The sequence below is a fragment of the Euprymna scolopes genome, chromosome 14 (assembly GCF_053919585.1).
Source record: "Euprymna scolopes isolate OS-2025 chromosome 14, ASM5391958v1, whole genome shotgun sequence".
Taxonomy (NCBI): domain Eukaryota; kingdom Metazoa; phylum Mollusca; class Cephalopoda; order Sepiida; family Sepiolidae; genus Euprymna; species Euprymna scolopes.
Genome location: NC_136495.1, coordinates 129,723,839 through 129,747,439, shown reverse-complemented (window position 1 = coordinate 129,747,439; position 23,601 = coordinate 129,723,839). Strand labels below are relative to the sequence as shown.

Genomic DNA, 23,601 nt, shown 5'->3' with positions numbered 1-23,601 from the left:
AAATCATTTCTCTCTGATAGGCTCATAAGAGTAGTGGTCGATGGACAAAAATCAGAGGCCTGCAGTATTTTAATGCTGGAGTCCCTCAAGGGTCAATCCTGGGCCCAACTCTCTTCCTGATCTACATCAATGACCTCCCTAAACACATAGGTAAATCATTCGTTGACATCTATGCTGATGACACGACCATCTATGGCAATGCATCAAAGGCTGTAAATGACACAGTTCTCTCTGATTATCTCTCCTCTGATCTCGAGCGCATGGTTCAGTGGGGGAAGACGTGGCTGGTTACCTTTAATGCATCTAAAACCAAACTACTATCTTTACATCATCAACGGTCTGATCCCCATCTGGCATCAATGGAAATGGATGGCTCTCGTCTAGGAGAAGCCCCATGTTTTGACAAGCTTCTGGGTTTGTCCTTTACTCCTGATCTGAAATGGAACACATATATCAAGTCTGTTGCCAAGGTCGCTGGAAAGATGGTGGGATCCTTCTACCGCTTCAAAAGATATCTTACTACCAATGCAATTCTCTATCTATATAAAAGCCAAGTACGTCCAAGGATGGAATACTGCTGCCATATCTGGGCAGGAGCTGCTAAAAACAGCCTATCCTGCCTTGACAGAGTACAAAATAGACTTCGTGGCTTAGTGGGGGATGCCCTTTTCTCTACCCTGCAACCTCTCTCCCACAGAAGAGACGTTGAGAGCCTATCTTTGTTTTATCGTTATTTCCATGGCAAGTGCTCGTCTGAACTCCAATCACTGGTCCCGCCTCGCCAATCTTTCATGAAAAACACCCTAGCTTAATCCACTATGAAAAATTTCCCTCACTCTTTATCTGTGCCTAAATCAAAACGTAGATTCCATGAACAAAGCTTCTTTCTTAGAATTGCACGCCTGTGGAACTCTGTTCCGTCTGCCTGCTTCCCACCTGACTACAACTTGGATGTCTTACAGTCCAACGTTAACAAATTCCTAATGAACCGCCCCCTTAAGTAAACACTTCATCAAATCTCCACACTAACGTACTGTACTTGCAATAACCCTTATCCCTGAGTGGCTTCCGGGCCTTGATAAGTGGTGACCACCGTGTAAAAAAAAAATACACTTTTTATTTTTGTTACTGACCAGAATGCCCTTTTTTGGGGAGCTAGTTTCCTGCCACATTAAAAACCGACCTCATGTATAACTCTACCCTCATGGGGAGACAAGTAAAAAACAATAAAAAATATTAATAGTTTTCAGGTGATGGGGGACGATTATTTTTTTATTTCAATATTTTCATGTTCTATTTTTAGAACATGTATGTTATAATTTTGATCCACTTTGTAGCACCATGTCTGCCTCCCAACAAAGGTAATTAACGAAAACGTCATGGATTTGTTTTAGTTTTTTTTTTTTTTTAAATAGAAATCAGAATGATTACCGTATAAACGGAAATACATTTTTCTTGTAAGATTTATGAATAAGAGTATTTTGATTCATTGTTCGCGCCTTTCTTTAGAAGTGAGTTTGGTTTTTATAAAAGAGGATTATGCTAGGATTTTGATTAGCATGCCTTAATCCATTTTTTCATCGTTATCAATGGCCCTGTTTCATTATAATTATCTCTTTTTAACCTTTCCATTGCAACGAAAAAAAAAAAAACCTAACAAAGACAAGGAAAGACATAGTTGAGATGCCTACACAAAGGGGCCATTGAAAGGTGGCACGAACGTTAATAGCATGGTTCGTGGTTTTGGCGTGTCAAGCTCCAGTTCTGTCAGAAATATGAGATCACAAAATGCATCACTACCAACATTACGAACATATTAGTAAATGATATGCGAGTGAGTGTCCTCATCGATACTGGCTGAACTGCCACAGTTATTCAATCAGATCTTTCAAGTAAGTGCAGGAGCACAAGTACCATAAGAGCAGTAGATGGACAGAAGAAATTAGTACTATAATATTGAAAATAAGTGGATGACTACTAAGGACCGAGGAAATTGTGCCAGAAAAAATGATTGACTGTGTCGTTATCATAGTCAGGATTGATATTATCCGCCAACTTGGAGGAGTTATTATCTATGAAAATGGTAACCTGAAGATTAGGGGAGGAGATTGTGCTACAAGCGTACACCTAAGCAAGAGAAAAAAAAAAAAATTCCAATGTGAGGTAGTGTGCAAGGACTTCAGTGCAAAATTTGATGGAATGTGATGGACTGTTGAATGAAAGTTGACTTCAGAACCTCCAACATTAAAGAACAATATTGATCATTATTATACAAAGCTTATTAAAGAAGAGAAGGTTGACTTCAATAATGAAGTTAAACGTTAGCTTGCAGAAGGAATCCTAGTACCTTGGGATCAAGATGTAAAGAGTCCTTCCCATAAGGGCAGTGATACAACCCACAAAGAACAAAGTCAGATCAGTTCTCAATTATCGAGAACTAAGTATATTTGTGTCACTATATCTCAGTGCCATGGTTTCTAACACACTCTACAGCATGGCCGAGTGGTGATTTGGCTATGAGCGTAGAGATACAAAGAAATGCATTCCCAGAATTCCCTTTCTAGATCGCCCTCTTTCTGCACAGACCGTCATGAGGTAAGCACACATATTTCTGTCTCTCCGTAAATGAGGTGGGGAGCACCTCCCTCTCCCTCAACACTAGTTAGGGTAGGTTAGTTAGGTTTGAAGAGCCTATTGACGAGCCTAGGTTTAATTGTAAAAATTAATTATTATGTGTATATTGTATTATAATATATTTTTTGTGAAATAAATAGTTAAGATTGTACAATATATATTACAATTGTGTCGCGTGTCGTTTTTTGTGTCTGCCATAAATGCCTTCATTGAAGAACGAGGAGGCCATGAGGAAAAGGAAGATTCCAACCCAAATGCCACCAGGGTTCAAGACATTTCCATGGAGAAGAAGGAGCCACACACCCACATCCAATATTTCAGATATGTTTTTCTTCTTACAGACCCTAATGACTGGTCATCTTCACATCTTCATGAGACCACTTCTAAGACATTTATTATAACACGTGTGTCGGTCATACCTGAGTGACTGGCTAATCGCGTTATATATTGCCTGTCATTCTGGAAGAGACGCAATTGATGACGGCGGAGAAATTATGAGGAAGTGGAGACAGATGACAAAGGCAACAAAGATCGTAAATTAAAAGTCCGCATATTTACAAATTCATGTTGCAAGACATTTATGGAAGTTCCAATTCGCCCGGTATGAAAGAAAGAGCCATTGTCTGACTAGATTGGGGTTTGGGTTAAATGTTACCCCAAAAATCATGGCAAAAATTTTGAAAACTGTTCTTAATAAAAAGGATCTCACCAGGAAATATACAGATTCGTCTTTAGACGACATTTTGGTAAATGAAACAGTAGTGCCAGAAGCGAAATTTGTGTCTCAACTCGACAAGTTTGGACTAGCAGCAAAACCACTAGAGTCCTTGAAGGGAGAAACAGTGTCGGGTTTTCGGTTCAATACAGACAGCTAAGGAAAATTGATATTTATGAGGGAAAATGACATGCCAGAGATCCATGATAGGCATTAACTTTTTTTACCTGTGGAAAACTGGTGGTCCACTACCCAATATCTGGATGGCTTTGGACCACTAACAGCTATTTGAAAAGAAAAGCAGATGGGACTGGTTGGGGAGATATGGTGGATAGCGAGACGGTTGGTGTGTTATGAGGAGTTATGGAAGAGGCTCTACAAAGAGACCTAGTTCGAAGGAGGCGGCATGTTTCCAAATAAGAAAAATGCATTGTATAGTGTGATGTAAGTAACATGGCCACTGGCGTATGTGTTGAAGTTGGTGGTATGATAGTTGAGGATGCAGCATGGCTAACAAAGCAATGTGATTGTAATTACATCAAAGTCGTTGAGTTGGAAGCAGCGATGAAAAGTGTGAACCTGGCATTGAAATGGTGTCTGAAAGAAATTGAGATCCGAACTGATTCAGTTACTGTTCATGGTTGGGTAGATTCTATAATAACTGATGAACAAAGGATTCGAACAAACTGATCAGCAGAATTCATTATACTATGACGTTTAAGGATTCTGAGAGAAATGATTGATGAATTTGCCTTAAAGTTAAGTGTAACATTTGTGCTCTCTAGTAAAAATAAGGTCGCCGTACTGACTAAGGTGAAAAAAAGTCCGAGTTTTGAGAGACTCAAAGGTTTAGATTTGGGCGTTGAAGAAGCAAGTCTTGTGAGCAGTGAGTCGCATTTTGGAGTTGAGAATTTAGACAGCAGAGTGTCGAACGTTGCTGTTGAATTAAACGAGTGGTGGTGTTGAATTTATTGACATTAGAACCAAGAACAGGACAATTAACACTTAATTGCTTTAATTTACAAGCTATTTCGGCCAACTACTGATTTGCAGACGACAGTAATAGAGAGGATATTGAAAGTAAGCTAAAAACTTTCAGTGGAGGAGATATAATGGCCTGGTTGAGCAGGACGAGAGCAGGTTGTGAGGCTCACATTTGTGAATAGATTCCTGGAAAATATTTCTTCAGCACTGCAATAGTTACCAAATGTGAAATAAAAAGATAAAAGATAACTGCAATCCACATTTCAGGCAGCCTCTTACACTTCAGTGGCAATATGTATTGTTGAAAGTGAATAAAAAATAAGAATAGTTGTTCTTGGTCTTCAGGCCAGGATCAAAGTTTACCAATGAAATAAAATTAAACAAACGCCTTTTTATGAAATTTCATGTTTACAAATTTGTTTTATTGTTTATTTAAAACACACACACACACACACACACACACACACACACACACACACACACACACACACACACACACACACACACACACACACACACACACACAATATGATTTGAGAATGTTGGTTTGTTGGTTGTTTTTGTTTTACAACACATCAACCCTTTCCAGGTTATTTAATGCTGAATCTAGTGATTTTGAAGAACAATTTTTTAATAGAGTATATTTGATTTTTTTTTAAGTCGATTTCTATTTGACCCATAGTTGGAACCCTAACAGGTACTACCAGTCCGAGTCAGATTGGACCTGGGAGCAATGGCAATTAAAAGGTGGCTCCACACTCCCCAAAGCCCGCAAGCTGGGGTCTCACTATCGTATATAGTTTAATGTATTTATTTGCTTCCCCACCAAAGCAAATTAGGCACAAGGCTGTTTTTAATGTGAGGTAAAAACCAGCTCCCCTAAAAGAAGGCAAAAAAGGGGCACTCTGGTTGGGACCAAAAATAATGATTGTCCCAGTATAGAGGCCCCCATCCCTCTCCATTTCAGCATCTGCAGAACAGGGTGTTTATTTGCTCCCCCACCGAGCAAATTAGGCACAACACCAATTTTTAATGTGAGGAGTGAAGGGGAAATGGGGACCAACTCCCCGGGGAGTAGGGGAGCTGTATAGTGACAATTGGTATGAAGGGTTGCCCCTACCTTGACCAAGGTCTTATATGTGGGGTTTCCCCCACATATGGTCTTTGCTTGCAGTATCTGCCGGAACAGATACTACACTTTGAGGTATTTATTTGCTCCCCCACTGAGCAAATTAGGCACAAGGCCGATTTTTAATGTGAGGAGTGAAGGGGAAAGTGGGACCAACTCCCCGGGGAGTACGGGAGCTGTATAGTGACAATTGGTATGAAGGGTTGCCCCTACATTGACCAAGTTCTTATATGCGGGGTCGCCCCCACATATGGTCTTTGCTTGCAGTATCTGTTCCGGCAGATACTACACTTTGATCTTGTTTATATATTTTATTGCTTTTAAAATTTTGTAAATACAATTAAGTAAAAAAAACAAAAGATTTTCAAACAACAAAATTAGGCACAAGGCCCTACAAGAAATTGGGGAGGGGAAGGGTTCAGGGTCTTTGTGACTAAAGTGATTAAAAAGTAATAAATGTAGACTTTGGAGTCTTACTTTTGACTGGCAACATTTACCAAAATACTTCATTCACTCTATGGATCTTAAACTAACTAATAAATCCCCAGCGTTTAAGAATCAAAACCATCTATACAATTTAAAAACAGTTGTCTGTGTGTTTGTGTATGCATTTTTAAAAAATTTGTTTTTTTTTATTAATTTTGTGTGTGTGTGTGTGCATGTGTGAAAAAGTAAAGTTCAATTTCATTGGTAAATAAAAAAGTTTTTGAATTAAGAAAAGGATTGCTCGTGGAGAGGGGAAAACTAATTAAAAGTGTTCACATCAAAAACAAAAAATAAATCCTACTGGGTTATTAGTGAGACCCCCCTGTACTAATCTAGGTGACTAGACCCCCCACTGTTTTCCGGGGAACCGAAAACAAGCAGGGCGATCCCTAATGGGGATTGGGGAAAATATCTTAATGGCAGTGGGAGAAGACAAAGCAACGGGTGGAGGGGGGTGGGAAGGTGACCTCTGAGTAGGGGAGTGACCGGGGATGTTGAAAAAGCAAGGATGTGGCACAAAGGGGATGGGCAGACTCAGAGGTTCTCTAGTACCAAAAAATAAAATCAGGAACAGGATCTCATTTATACCACCAGTCAAGAGTCTTCTTAAGTTTTTCTTAGCTAGAACCTAAGCGGGATGGGTTCCGAAGGCCCCAGCACCGCCTGTGCCATGCTTAAGGAGGGAACACGTATTGAAACTTAGCTCCTCGACGGATGCACAAACTAGTGCTGTGCACCCACCTCTTGTCAAATTCCACTCTAGGCAACCTCCTCCAATCGCATCTGATCTTTACTTTAAGCAAATGTTTAAAGTAAACAATCAGATCCCGATCCGGAACAGATATCCCTTCGCGGACCAACTTGAGGCGCGTGATCCAAATCACCATGCGCGCTACTACCAGGATCGCCAGGACAACCATTCTTTCCTCCCTGGGGAACGGCGGCTCCATGTTGTACACAAAATAACCTTCATTGAGATCGAGCGGACATTCGGCATTGATGCGAGCCGTTACCCCCTCGACGTACTCCAATAAGGGCTGGATCCGGCTGCAACTAAAAAACGCGTGCCCGATCGTTTCAGGCTCGCGTTCATCACAGCGCGGACAGAAGCCCCTCGTATGTTCTTTATACCGGCAGAGTTCATTGAGAAGGGGCAGCGCGTTATGGACCAGTCGCCAGGTGAGGGAAAATTCCGAGTTGTTCAGAATCTCCCGTCCCGGCGCCCAACTCCAATGAGAGCGGACAACCTCCATCGACCATCCCATCCGCCTACAAAGTGGATCCTTCGCGGTCCCCTCCACTAGCTCCCGATATAGTTTCTTTCTTGGCTGATCGAGGACACTGGTCCCCGGCAAAGCTCTAAGAGCAGTCCGGCATTCGGAGAAGAACTTTGACTCCCCCCTCGGTCTACGACGACCTTCTACCGAGGGGTTGGGTTTGAGATTGGGAAACGAGTTCTCAACCACAGGGACCCAAGGAGCGTCTTCAAGCGAACGACCCAGGAAAGGCAATCTCTCGACGTTTCTATGACACAAGAGACTGGGCTGACCCAGGCCTCCCTCACTCGGACTCTGGACAAAGACCTCTCTGCAGACATAATGCTTACCATCATTCCACAATAGTGAATCGAGGCGCCTTTGCAAGCGGGTTAGTCGTTCTGCAGGGAGAGGATGTACAGACAATCGGTAAAGGATGAGCGGAAAGACGTATGTAGCACACGCCTCTGCCCGACCCTTAAAGGACTATTTCCTTCCAATCCAAGTCTTCACCGACGATTTGACCTTGCCATATAATTCTGACCAATTCTTTTCCAGCTGAAGTCTCGGTCCAAACCAGACACCAAGAATACGGACCGGTACTACACTTTGATCTTAGCCCGAAGGCCAAGAACAACAGATATAGTTTAAGGTCATAACAAGGACCGATCTTCGATGTGCTTGAGGTATTGTGGTGAATGTGAACTTTAGCTAGGATCAATCATAGACTAGCGAATATATAATGACGATGATGACCATAGACACCCCTTCCCAATTTGTAAGTCGCCTTGTGCCTAATTTTTTTGTTTTATTACTGTTTTGTTGTAAACTTTTCAAAGTAAATAAAAAAAAAATGGTGCTAGTGAACTTATTGATCCATGCTATCTTTTTAAATAGTATATTCACATTTAATTAAAGTTTTACGATGTCTGTTTTTATTAAATTGCTAGGTCCCCATGTTAAGGATGGCTTTCAAAATAATAACGTAATTATTTCAGCACGGATCAATAAGTGCATGAGTACAAAAAATATATATAACAGAAAGTGTAGTATCTGTTCTCCAGATGCTGCACTACACATTTTTGGTCTCGGTTAGAGGAGGAGAGATCCTTCATGACTGATAGACTTTTTATTTTTGTTACTGACCAAAGTGCCCTTTTTTGGGGAGCAAGTTTCCTGCCACATTAAAAACCGACCTCATGTATAACTCTACCCTCGTGGGGAGACACGTAAACAACAATAAAAAATATGAATAGTTTTCAGGTGATGGGGGATGATTATTGTCTTATTTCAATATTTTCATGTTCTAGTCTAATAATTCTTATTTTTAGAACACGTATGTTATAATTTTGATCCCCTTTGTAGCACCATGTCTGCCTCCCAACAAAAGGTAATTAAACGAAAACGTCATGGAATTGTTTTATTTTTTTTTGTAAATCGAAATCAGAATGATTACCGTATAAAAGGAAAGCCATTTTTCTTGCAAGATTTATGAACAAGAGTATTTTGATTCATTGTTCGCGTCTTTCTTTAAGAAGTGAGTTTGGTTTTTATAAAAGAGGATTATGCTAGGATTTTGATTAGCATGCCTTAATCCATTTTTTCATCGTTATCAATGGTCCTGTTTCATTATAATTATCTCTTTTTAACCTTTCCATTGCAACGAAAAAAAAAAAAACCTAACAAAGACAAGGAAAGACATAGTTGAGATGCCTACACAAAAGGGCCATTGAAAGGTGGCACGAACGTTAATAGCACGGTTTGTGGTTTTGGCGTGTCAAGCTCCAGTTCTGTCAGAAATATGAAATCACGTTCACAGGAGTCTATAGACAGCTTTCAATCGGTTCCTAATGTAATAACATGTTACTAAAAAGAAAGTCGGGAATATTTGAACAAAACGAATTCCTGCATGGCAGAAACAAAACAAAACAAAACAAAAAATATAACATAATAAAAAAAAAAAGAAAAATCCGGGTCGAGATTTTTTTTTTTAACAAAAACATTTATTGCCGTTACTATCTCGTCTCGACACTTAAAAAATCCCTCGTTGCCACATGTCCATCTAACCTGATACGATTTTCTCTTTCTTCTGATTGCGTATTTTATTTTAATTAAATGGCTTTTAATTTAAACGTAATTTGAGTAGATTAGTTAATGAGTTGTGTTATCCGTCCGTGAAGATTGCAAAAATAAGATAATATATTTAGGTTAGTTCCGATTACAGTATGATTAAATTCTTAGTTTATAGTCTAGTAATAACAAGAGATTAGCACGCAGCATCGAATAAAACGATTAAGATAATCTTTACTTATATATCATATGAAAGGCACTTTGTCTATTTGTGCAGAAGAGACGTTTTAGGCATCGTCTAAAGTATAATACAAAATAAAATATTCTAAATCGTTTTAGAAACGATTATACGCAAAATATTTCGTGATGAATTCTTGAAACTAAAAAAACAACAAAAAACAAAAATACAAGGCAGACAACAGTAAGCAAGGATGAGAGTTCCACAAGGCTGTACTTCTACAATAGAATATCTCACTTATAGTAAATAGAGACATTTAAATATACCAATTTCTGTAGGTATTAAATCAGCTCAGTTGTTGATTATTGAGATCAAATATAGCTATTCTAAAGTTATGATGAATAAAATCGGCATATATGAATATCATATAACCGGATATATATTTTTAAATAATACTAAAATTTAATGTTTTTCTTGCTCGGTGTTTATTTGTGCAGAAGAGAATTTTTGGCATTGTCTAAAGTAGACACGGCCAAAAAGTGAAAGAAAAACTAAATTTTTTTTAAACGAATTAAAATTTATTAAAATCCATTATTCTTGAACAGATTTCTTCCAGAAATCATGAATTTTATCAAAGGAAAAGCAGAATTATATAAAAAAATTTCTACTGTTTTTAATAGAATTTTAAATTAAAAATTTTCCCAAACCCCACCATTCACTGGGATAGCTTCCGTACATTCATATCTGATCTACTTCTACATTCCATGTTTAAAAAGGATGTGTCCTCTATAGTATCAGACCTGACCGAATGGTTAATTGTAGGCGTAGATCGATTCATACCATCTAAAAAATTCCAACAAAAACCTAACAGTCAGCCATGGTTCTCCCTAGAATGTGGTGTTGCCATTGCGCACAGAAATCACTTTTTCCATAGCTACCAACGTAATAGATGTACTGAGATGAAAGCTGCTTTTAGGACTGCCAACAACCACTGCAAAAGAGTAATAAAAAATGTAAGAGAGCTATATGCTCAGTCCGTTAAATCCAAAGTAGCTGAGCAGCGACTTGGTTCCCACCAGTTTTGGCAAATAGCAAACAGGATCCTGAACAGAAGCGTGCGTTCTATCCCAACCATCATCAATGGACCTGAGGTCATCTCATCAGCATAAGACAAGGCCAAACTATTTGCCAAGAACTTTGCAGCTAACTCTACCCTTTGCGACGAAGGCCATCAACTCACCGTGTTTCCTCCTACAACAGATAACACACTATGCAACATATACATATCTGTGCGTGAGGTCGCCAAGTTAATCAAGAACATTGATTCCAGTAAAGCAACTGGCCCAGACGGCATTCCAATTATAGTGTTGAAAAAGCTTCGACCAGAACTTGCCCCCATACTTACAAAACTGTTTAAGCATTGCCTTAAGGAGAAGTGCTTTCCAACATCCTGGAAAACCTCACCAGTATGCCCTGTATTTAAGAATTCAGGTGATAAGTCATCTCCCTCTCAGTACAGACCAATAAGTCTCTTGTGTGTCATGAGTAAGTTACTGGAATCCATATTAAATAACAAGTAGTCAACCACTACAGCAGAAATAACCTCCTTAGTGACATAAAATATGGTTTCCGTTCTGCTAGATCTACAGCTGATGTGCTAACAGTTATATCTCATAGGATTAGTGAATCTCTTGTCAAAGGCTTCATTTCTAGGGCAATTGCTCTTGACATATCAAAGACGTTCATAAGTTATGGCATAAGGGCCTACTTCACAAGATTTCCAGCTACGGTATGACTGGAAATGTTTTTTCAATAATTAAATCATTTCTCTCTGATAGGCTCATAAAAGTAGTGGTTGATGGGCAGCAATCAGAGGCCCACAGTATTAATGCTGGATTCCCTCAAGGTTCCATCCTGGGCCCAACTCTCTTTCTGATCGACATCAATGATCTCTCAAAACATATACTTAAATCATTTGTTGACATCTATGCTGATGACACGACCGTCTATAGCAACACATCAAAGACCGTAAATGACAAAGTTCTCTCTGATTCTCTCTCCTTTAATCTTGAGCGCATGGTACAGTGGGGAAAGAGGTGGCTGGTTACTTTTAATGTATCTAAAATCTAAAACCAAGCTCCTATCTTTACATCATCAACGCTCTGATTCCAATCTAGCATTAATTGAAATGGATGGCTCTCGTCTTGGGGAGGCTTCATGCTTTGACAAGCTCCTGGGTTTGACCTTTACTCTTGATCTGAAATGGAACAAGTATATCAAGTCTGTTGCCCGGGCCGCTGGAAAAATGGTGGGATCCTTTTACCGCTCCAGAAGATATCTTACTACTGATGCAATTCTATATCTGTATAAAAGCCAAGTACGTCCAAAGATGGAATACTGTTGCTACATCTGGGCTGGAGCTTCTAAAAACAGCCTATCCTGCCTTGACAGAGTACAAAATAGACTTTGTGGCTTAGTGGGGGATGCCCTTTTCTCTTCCCTGCAACCTCTCTCCCACAGAAGAGACGTTGCGAGCCTGTTTTTGTTTTATCGTTATTTCCATGGCAAGTGCTCGTTCGAGCTCCAATCTCTGGTCCCCCCCTCGCCAATCTTTCACAATAAACACCCGTCTAGCTAAAACCATTGTCAGTAATTTCCCCCACTCTTTATCTGTGCCTAAATCAAAACGTAGATTCCATGAACAAAGCTTCTTTCTGAGAAGGGCACGCCTGTCGAATACTCTTCCATTTGCCTGTTTCCCACCTGACTACAACTTGAATGTCTTCAAGTCCAACATAAACAAATTCATGATTAATCGCCCCCCCCCCCCTTAAGTAAGACACGTTATCAAATCTCCAATACCAACTATTACTACGATATTATCCCATTGATTATTGTACACACAATAACCCTTATCCCCGAGTGGCTTCCGGGCCTTGATAAGTGGTGAGCACCATGTAAAAAAAAAACATTAAAATATTTAAAAAAAAAAGATAACCAAATAATTTCAAGTTAAAAACTTGTACGTGCACAGTTGTTTTTTTTTTTTTGCTGTTTATCTGCAATCTTCCCCTTCCCCACAATTCAATATTTTTTGCTCAGTTTCGGCTAATTATTTTTAACATATTCGTACCCACAAATACAGAAGGGGGCTTTGTATGCAAATATATATATATATATATATATATATATATATATATATATATATATATATATATATATATATAAATAAATAAATATCAATTATGAAAAAAAATACACCATTATAAAGTACATTCTTCTATTAATAATCGATGAAAATTTCGTATTGATTGGATAATTACTTGATTTTTGGTAGATACTTACTTCCTCCTTTCGTTCTGGCCGCGCCTAGTCTAACGTATAATAATAATAAAAAAATAAAATATTCTAAATCGTTTTAGAAACGAGTGTACTCAAAATTTATGCTGTGACGAATTCTTAAAACTGAAAAAAAAAAAGAAAAAAAAAAGCGTGGAACAGTAAGCAAGAATGAGAGTTGCATTTCTTGGAAGGAAGCTATTGGAATCCGAAGATGTATTACAACTTACCAAACAAGCGAGCCGGAAGAAAGGAAGCAGGCAAGAAATCAGACATTTCTGAAGAACTTATGGTTGATGAATACCGGTTCTCTGTGTTGAGTTGAATCTCTATCTCTACTATTATATAAAAGGAACTTTCTCTGTGTGCGCGCGCGTGAGTTCGTTCCCTATAGACTCCAAAACGGCTGAACAGATCTTTTTGGAAAATTCACAGAAATGTACTTTATGTGTCTGGATATGTATATATATATATATATGTATGTATCCGATAAGTATCGAAAATCGACATTCGAAAAATCCCATTAAAGTCAGAACAATCTTTTTACCTTTATTAAAGTTAACTCTTTTATACAGCCTAACATTACAAGTGAATTTGAGAATTTTTATCACTGCACAAGCAGAAGGATCTAGCGTATAAAATCAGCAGTATGTTCTTTGATAAAACAGGGGCTCGTTCGAAATGAATGTTCTCTACAGTACAATGTAGACTACGATATATCATAGACTACGATATATCATAGACTAAGTCATTGCGAGGAGGCACATGAGCTTCCTCCTGTGCACCACGGTGATTTTAATTAGAGCAGGCAATCAATCGATTTGATTAACGAATGAGCCATTTCACTGATTTCAATGACAATAAAAGTATGAGAGAGTGGAACATTCGTTGATCCTCATTCAATCTTGGGTAACGTCAGGTATCCATGCTAGTGTAGTATAGGTGAAAGTTTCGGATTCTCGTTGCCAGTATAGTAGCTTTATAGGCTGGTAAAAACCAAGAAAAACACATTAGTATAATTAACAAAAAAGTGTATTAGCAAAAGTATTTATTGAGATTGTCGAACTGACTTTCTCATCGTGGTTGTTATAGTCACACCGTTTCGGCAGTTTTGCCCTCCGGCTTTCATCAGGTGTTTTGTATCAAACTGGGGAACCGTTTGTTAGGAGTCTCGAACCCAACCCTTTATTATTATTATGGGGGTACCGTGTTCGGACTCCAGTTAGGCTCTGGGACATAGTTACTGATTCTCTGTTTTGAATGTCACTTTTCACTGACTTCGTTCAGGATTGAACTCGGCACCTTTGGGTAACTATAAACTTTGATACAACATCTAGGACCACTCGGCCATATGCAACTAGGACAAAATACAGACAATTACTAGCAAAAGTATGTTGCAAAAATATACGCCATGATTCTGGGAGGGTGTTATATAGTTTTGAAACAGAAAAGAAATTATCTATCTATCTATCTATCTATCTATCTATCGATCTACTAGGGGTGTGAGCAAGAGATGAGATGTGAAGCTGTGTTTTGATAAAAGTTGTCTAAACCTGCCAAGGTGTAAACTGGACAAGTACACCGGAAACATCTGATCAACATCGGAAGTATGTGTCTGTTATCACGTGTCCTAGTTAGCTGAGAAAAGAGGACGTCAAACAGAGCAGGCAGTTTAACAGCCCCCTCACCTCACCCGAGGGAGCTGACATGTCTCAAAACGGAGACTAGAATTAATCACCAAAGCAAAAATATTCGCTTCCCTTTCAATCGACACCTGGGAAGTAATAAAGTAATAAAAAACTATATAAAATCACCCATAGTCTTGGAGTTGAAATTTATTCGTCCACAGGTTCCAACTTCCATCCAAGAACAGATGAAATTCCCAGGTAGACCAAAAGACCAACAATGCAGTTTAAAAGTTGATGACGTATGTTGAAATACATGTATGCGCTTATGTTATAGTAACAAAGGGGCATAAATGTCACGAATCGCTACTCTCGACCCGTTAAATATTACTATATTTATAGTGGCTGTGTAAGGTCATTATGCCAAAAATAGTTATATCACCATAGCTGATAAAAAAGAAATCCAAGATATTGCCAAATAGAATTCCAGAGGAAGATAACTCCGAATTTCGACCGGAAATGATCCGTAGCATAACGGATAAAGTGCTAGGTAGATTGTATCCTAAGTGACACTCTTCTAGAGGTTGAAGGTTCGAACCTCAGTGCAGGCGATACTAAGAATACAATTACGAAATACTATAATTTTCTACCCGATCAGAACATGATATATCCGTAGATTAAATAAAGTGTTCCGTTCAAAATTTCGTGCAGATTTCCGAGTTCGATACAAAGATTCCTGAGTTCGAAAGATACACCTGAAGAAAATTAGAGGTTGCACTGGCCGAAATATCGAGAGGACAGCATCCCAAATAATCGAACTAATACAATAATCAATCATCATCTCAAAAATTTAGTAACATTTTTATTTAGTTTTCATTTTAATTAAATTTTTATTTTAATATTTCCGCATGAAACATTCGAGTAGACTTCTTATTAAACGCTGATCGTCTTACAATCCGAATACAATATTAACTTATAAGTATTTTTTCCTACAAAATTATCTCCCTTTTTTAGTGTGTATAGACACTATTAATTACAATCTGTACTTTTTCATAAAAAGTTGCATCTGGTTTATTATTATTATTATTATTATTATTATTATTATTATTATTATTATTATTATTATTATATATATACATTATATACATATATATATATATATATATATATATATATATATATATATATATATATATATATATATATGGTGGATTCTCTTATCGAAAACGATGAATGAAGGTTTAGTATGCAATTTTCAGAAGCTCCTAAGCTCTGTGACACCACATGCATAATTGCAATCCTGTAGACGTCCGGCACACTCCTCCGCAGATGGTGAATTTTCATATGCTCGTCGGTCAAAGATGCCTTCTCGAATGAACAGATAACTCTGCTTTGCTGCGTGCTCTGCAACCACAGTGGCATACATATTCATTTTTAGGTGGATGTTTCTTGTGTTTTGCCTTCATATTTGCACGAAGGACGTCCCTATGACAAAGGTAGTTATGTTCAAATTCTTTGGTCTCCAGGAAACACATCTTCCTCTATTCTCTGCGATCCCCTGCTGCACTCTCCCAGGAACTCAGAAAAATTCCACAACCTTTCAGGTTGTCTTTCAGTTTATCTTTGTAACGAAACAGGGGACGCCCTATTGGAGGGCAAGAATTGGTCGGTTGACCATAAAAAAGTTGCTTAGGAACTCTTGAGTCATCCATTCTTACAAGATGACCCGACCACCGCATTTGTATCCTGATCAAAAATGATTCAATACCAGTGATTTCACATCTCTCCAGTAAATCACTATTCGGAACACGATCCTGCTATCTAACATTGCAGATAAAACGCAGACATCTCATATGGAAAGAGCCAAGCTGATTTATATGCTTGCGGTACAAGGTCCACGTTTCGGCACCATACAGAAGAGTAGGAAGAGCAACAGATTTGTAGACTGCCACCTTTACTTTTAGAGACACATCGTGGCTGTTCCAGAGTCTGTGTCGCAACCTACCAAATGCCTCACTAGCTTTATTAATTCTATATTGGGTATTCTTTCCAAATTTAGCATCACCAGACACAATAGAGCCGAGGTATGTAAAAGAAGATACTGTTTTCAAAGCTTCACCATCAACATATACCACTGGTTGTGAAGAAGACGTAGCGTTTGGTTTTGGTTGGTGAATAATTTCAGTCTTTTTTTATGCTGATTGTAAGACCGAAGGCCTTACATGCACCAGAAAAGCTGTTGAGGATGTTCTGCATGTCATCAAGACTATGGGTGACAAGAGCACCGTCATCAGCATAAAGGAGGTCAAGAACAGTCTGTACAGAAGTCTTGGTTTTGACCTTGAACCGTTGCTGGTTAAATAATCCTCCACTTGATCGATACTCAACACCTATGCCTCCTGAGGTGTTCCTGAAAGCTGTCTCAAGCATCACCAAAATGAAAAGAGCAAATAGAATCGGAGAAAGGACACATCCTTGCTTAGTTCCATTTGACACTTCAAATGGTTCACTTTGTTCACAGCCAGATCGTACTGTCGCCACCATTCCCCAGTGAAAGGAGACAATCATATTCAACATCTTGTCCGGAATACCAAGCCTTCTTAAAACAGTCCTCAGGACATCCCTAGAGACGGTATCAAATGCCTTTGTGAGGTCAACGAATATTACAAACAAGTCCTTATTCTGCTCCCTCGCTTTCTCCTGTAGTTGCCGAAGGCTGAAGATCATGTCCACAGTACCTCTTCCTGCCCTAAAACCACACTGGGTTTCTGGGAGCACAGTTTTACAGATTGAACCATTGAGTCTGTTTAGGATTGCACGAGCTAGAATCTTACCAGCAACAGACAAAAGAGAAATTCCTCTATGGTTATCACACTCACATTATTTCCTTTGTACTTAAACAGGTGAATAATTGACACGTCTTTGAACTGTTGTGGCACGGTACCAAGTTCCCATATTAATGAAAGCAGGGCACTTAGTTTCCTGATTAACACTTGGCTTCCACATTTCTATATTTCTGCAGGTATGCCGTCATCACCTGGAGCCTTACCATTTGAAAGTTGCTTTACAGCCCATTCAATCTCCGACATGGATGGAGTATCAGCAAGCGCCTCGATGGTTGGCCTCTGAGGAATATCATCAATCACTACTCGATCCACTGTCGATTCTTTGTTTAAAACATTTGAAAAGTGTTCAGCCCAGCGCTTAGTAATTTCTTTCTTATCAGTGAGGAGAATGCCATCCGACGAAAATATTGGAGATGTCTCCTTTAAAATAGGACCAAACACCCCCTTGAGGTTTTGGTAGAATGATTTAAAATCACACCTATCTGCCGCATCTTGTAAGGCCTCAGCTTTCTGCTCCCACCAGCTTTGTTTCATTTTTCGGAGCCGAGATTGTGCCAACCTTTTGGCCATTCTGAAAGCCTTGTGTTTCACTGAAGAATTTTTCTCAGTAATCCACACTTGATGGGTTTGATGCATGTTATTAAGCAGTGGGACGATAGTTGGATCATTTTCATTAAACCAATCTTGGTTTTTCCTTCGAACATATCCTAATGACTCTTTGGCAGAGCCATACACTAGTTTTAAACTCTCTCCAAGTTGCCTCAATATCATTCCCACATACAACGGAGGATAGCTTTTTATCAGTAGCCTTTTGAAATGAGTGCATTATCTCCTTATCTTTCAACTTGCCTACATCAATTCTCTTGATGGAAGAATTACGTTGGTTTCAAACAGGGCGCTTGGTTTTTATCCTGACTGTGGAGCAGATCAATTTATGGTCTAACCAACATTCCCCGATACTGTAAGAACGTGTAAGATTTATATCTTGTCTATCAGAACGACGTACAATGACATAATCAATGAGATGATAATGATTAGACCGGGGATGTTTCCAACTGGCTTTCTTGAAAAGATCAGAGGGGGTTGCATATTGCATTGTTATGAACGTATGTATTCATGGCATGAATGCTTCATCTTTCTGCTGTAGATATTGACGGTGTAAGATTCTAAGAAAGCAACCCTATTATAAACGTGCGTCAGAAGCAATGTGTCATCGAATTACTGTGCATTGAGAATAATGGTGACTATACAGAAAAATGTATTCTCAATTACAAAAGGTCGTTTATTATTGGTAACACTCCCGTTTTCGTAGCTCTTCAACTTTTTGAGTTACAAAATGTAGGTAGTTTTACATTTAGAACGTACCTCGTATGACAAAGAGTGTTTTGGATAACTATGCACAGCTATCGTTCATCGCTGGCAAAAAGTCTTTCAAGAAAGGTCGTCACTATGTAGGAAAGTAGATTCTGGATCACAAAAGGTTACCTGTTTTACTGGCACCACTTCTATCTTCGTAGCCCTTCAACTTTTTAAGTTAAAAAAAAAACAGAAGGCTTTATGTTTGGAACCACCCTTGCATGTACTAGAAGGGATACCTTATGTTTCCGCGTTGGGGGTTAATATTGGATACAGCACTATAATAAGAACTAAAAAAGTTTTTATGGATGTCTTTATTTTGAAGGTAGTTATGCACCCTTTTTCAGTTAAAACTAAATAGCTTACTACAATCACGTTCAACCAGTATGGTTTGTATTAAGCTGCTTTTTGTTGATACTATTGTTTGTACATATAATATTAATAAACAGGTGCTTATTTAAACTGCAGGGCTGGGAGGAAGCAATAAATATAACAAAATGGAAAATGATGACACTACAGGATACACATCGTTTAGTTTAAGGTAAGTAGGTAGGTAGATAGGTAGGTAGGCAGTGTGTGTGTGTGTGTGTGTGAGAGAGAGAGAGAGAGAGAGAACTATTGACAGTGATTGCATTTTTAAAACTCTACTTAGAATGTGATATAATTGTGCTAAAATGTTTAATGGAATTGATCGAGTTTTTAATTGAATGATGCCATTTACAGGCGACTTGCCTTCGGGACAAGATCAAAGTGTAGCATCTGTCCTTCAGATGCTGCATTTCTATTTCTTGTTCTCTTTCGGTGGAGGAGAAATCCTTCACGACTGAGACAATTTTTATTTTTGCACCTTTTCTCCACGTTAAAAAAACGACCCTGGTGTCTAACTCTGTCCCGTGGGGAGGCATAGTAAATAGGTATAACTGGTAAGGAGACCCGACGTTGCTCGGGATTGGATGATGACCAACAAATGTTTCACACTACCATATTTTTATTGTCATCGAAATCTCACCGATTTTGACCATTTTTCAGGCAAATAAATTGATTTCCTACTCTAGTTGAGGATCCATCGTGGCGCACCGGGAGGAAACTTCACAAGTCTTCCCGCAGTGACTTAATACATTGCAGTCTATATTGCACTGTAGAGAACCTACTATTGATTTATAAAATTATTTTTTATGTATAACGCTAGATGGCAGTACTCTTTCTAAGAACAGAGGGTCGATAATTCGTCTCTGATGCTAATATGTAACTGTCATACAGAAGTGCCCTCTTTCCTTATAGGCACCTTCACATATTGTGATTTGAGTTGATCAATATGCTCATATAAATATCGTGTAAAGGTCAGTAAATGGTACTATCTTGGAATAGTTAAGGCATAATGTGGTTGGGCATGTCAGATATATTCTGATAGCATACAGACACCGAACGAGACGAGTTCTGGGCAGATTAGTTTGTTATAAGCAAAAAAAAAAAAAAAAAAAAAAAATAGAGATCTTAAAAAATAATAAAATATTAAGAACTGCTCCAGTGGAAATTAATTAGTTACGCTTTCCCGCTATTAGTTGGCAGAGCTTAGTAAAATTAATCCGTGAAAAATCTCTCTCTTCCGGACACAGAAACAGCCGTAATGTTGAATATAGAAGTATATGTAGAGACATAATGTCATGGCGAATCTATTGGTCGCTGCTGAGATGTAACTGAAACCAAGAAATTGTATAAATAGCACAGAATAAATGTACTTGTGAAATGAACAAAATAATTAAGAACAGCCCATGTGCATTATTTAAATGTGAATCTTATTCACAGAAATGTAACGGATTCATAAGAGAAATGAAACATAAAACATAAATTGAAAACAAGCTTGCACAGACTTCATTTATTTATTTAATAACTTAATGCAATATCGTCTCTTGTCATCGCATGGAAATACATACTTGATCTGGAATCCAAGTTGGTATAACAGCACAAAGAAAAGAACTATATTCCTTATTTTGAAAACGACCATTTTATTAGGCTGTTAATATTGCCTTCTTCTCTGCTAGTGGCTAGCGAAAGACATACCTAGACTACTGATTTCTGAGGCAAGACTCCTTCGTTTATAATCGATTCTTGACTCATTTCTTATCACGTCTCCTCGGTTTTAGCTTCTAACAAAGCTTTTATGCTCTTCGCATGATATTAACTCGCATGATATAATTTCTTTTAACTTTTGCTCTTACAGAAGTCTGCCTCCAAAAGCCAAAGATTGTTTGTTTTAGTAACAGTTTTTCGAAGATGGGTATTATATTCCGCTGGGACATTGTCTCCTCCTAAGATAATGCTGACGGTATATTAGGATTAGGAGTGAAATTATAAACGTGGAAATTGTTATAATGCCGTTTCTGTAGGTGTGCTGTATGCTTTTTTGAGGATCAATTTTAAAGTGTCGACGAAACTTTTAGCTATCCCGGTAGATCACGGGCGGATGATACTGGGAAGTAGTGATATGATTAATTTGGAACGTCTTACATAACTCCTTGAAGTCCAGGGACATTAATTGCGTTGTGTTGCCTATTACTTAGCAGACGACAACTCGAAACCGAGGAAATGGTTCATGGAGGAAATTAATAACTACTGTAATAGGTTTCTTACATATGCGCACTTCTGGCCATTTTGTGTAGTGGCCGCCATAATTAATACTAATTTTGCAATGGCCCTCCGAAATCTATATGAATTCTATACTAGAGGTTGATCTGTTTTTGACAACGGTTTAAAAGTGATTGGAATGCCTTTGACGTCAAAAGACAACCCTTGCATGATTCGACCATGTTTTTTTATGTCACCATTCATCTTCCGTCAATATACGTAACTGCGCATAAGGTTTTTCATTCTGGTCATTCCAGGGTAACCCATATGAAAATCTTTCGTTATTATTTTTGTAACGCTTTTGGTATGACAACCCTCGCCCTACAATAGGGCGTCATCGCAAAAAGAAACACCGTTCTGTAATTTCTGGTTTTTATTTGCGATTTTCTGCTTTGTAGCAGAAATAAATTCGTCTTTTATGTTTCGCATTTAATTTCATGTAGCATCATTGAAAGATTTCTGGTATTGGTTCAAAAACAATATAATTTTCTCACATATGTAACTTTATATATGATTTCTGGATTAATTCATTGATATATATAGCCATGTTATATATCATTTTAAGGCGCGTTTTTCGCTCTATAAAATCGTGTTATTCATTACCATTCTCAATCTTTCATTGATTTTTTACAGGCTTTTCGACAGCATGGACAAAATTCAAATCCGCACGATTTTCTTGTTCCAGTTCAAAGCAAATGTGTGGCACAACAGTGATTCAAGAAGTTTTGCAATGGTTACGAGAGCCTCAAAAATGAAGACGGTCACGGCTGGCCGACAGCGGTTGATAAAGAACATTTGAAAGCATTAATTGAAGCCGATTCTCGCAGATTCACACGTTTTTGTCTATTATATGTCCCAAGTATTTTATTTCTTTCATGAAAAAATCACGCGTTCCTTCTTTCATTTTAAATCCAAAATCTTGTATTCGAGAGAATACACCGTAGACAGCTTCTGGATAATATCATCCAGGTATGCTATCGCAAAATCAAGGCCGCCCAACATAGTATCCATAATTTCTTGTAAAATGACGGGTTCTACCTTGACTCCAAACGCTAATTTTTCCAATTTGAATAATTCCTTATGGGTTTTAATAAAAAGCAAATTCGAGATATTTTCCTCGATTAGAATTTGAAAGTATGCGTCACAGATTGACTTTAGGATTAGGAATTGGGTTATCGAAAACTTTTAGTATAGAGTTCTAATCCGTTCTGAAGTCGGCGCAAATGCGGATTTCCATTTTTTTACATTGACAATAACGTTAACATTTGATAGGATACCTTTCAAGCTCCTCATTAATTTTCTCCAATAATGTGAACGGTAGATTTCTTTTTTTTTATCTTGAATACTAGTTGCGTATTCTCTTTGAGTTAGAATCTGGCTGACATTTTCGTGCATTTTCTCTTAATTCTGACTATAGATTTTTATTCTCAGTCGTTGGAATCTCGACTTTTTAATAAAATGCAATAATAGGCAAATCTCACAAATTGAATTGTCGCATTAATCACTTCCAAAAACATTTTTTGCATTTCTTAATTTTGAATTTCTTTTTTGTAAATGTGAAATGTGAAATTTGAAATGTGCGTGGTTATTTAACCTTCAAAATTTATTTTCGACTCAGTCATCGTTCTGGATGTTTCGCAAGACATGCAGACGGCAGATAAGATTTATTTTATCTTCTCAATGTATGCATTTTTACGAGCAATGAATGTGATCCTGATTCTAACTTTAACTCGACGTTTTTAAACTAATATTTCAGCATATTTTTGTTTTCTTTTTCGTTTGATTTGGTGTATCTTTTAATTTTGTTCTTTTGCTTTGTATCCGGGCAAGTTTATGTTCGCTACGGGTAGTCTTTAACCCAATTCAAGGAAGCGCATCGATAACATGGACAATGATGACTTATTAATGATTTTCACATAATTGTATTTTTTGTCTACGGTGAAATAATGTTCATTCTTTTATTTTCTGGAGAATAGGTCTTGGAGTTTTTATGTATCTTTCTTACATACGTGACACCTGATTTTTCAATTTTCTGTGATCACTCAACAGTCGTTGGCCATTTAAAGTAAATAGGAAGTAAAAAATGTTGGATAAACGGGGGGGCACATGAATTGAACGATAATAAATATAATCGTCGTTTTGGGGTGCCTTCTACGCTCCTTCTGTGCAACAAAAACGACCAATATCTCGAGCGGATTGTGACGTATGATGAGGAGTGAATCCTCTACGTTAACCGGCGATGTTCGGCACAGTGGTTTGATGCTGTAGAAGCTCCACGACGCTTCTCAAAGCCGAAATTGCACCAAAAATCGGTTATGGTGAGTGTTTGGTGGTCTGCAGCCGGTCTGATCCATCATA

At 38.1% G+C, this 23,601-nt stretch overlaps 1 pseudogene; it reads left to right on the top strand.

The window, feature by feature from the left end:
* The first annotated feature begins 4,084 nt into the window (after nucleotides 1-4,084).
* The window catches only part of LOC145292806 (protein RCC2 homolog), a 45,947-nt pseudogene continuing 26,430 nt past the window's right edge, over nucleotides 4,085-23,601 (top strand).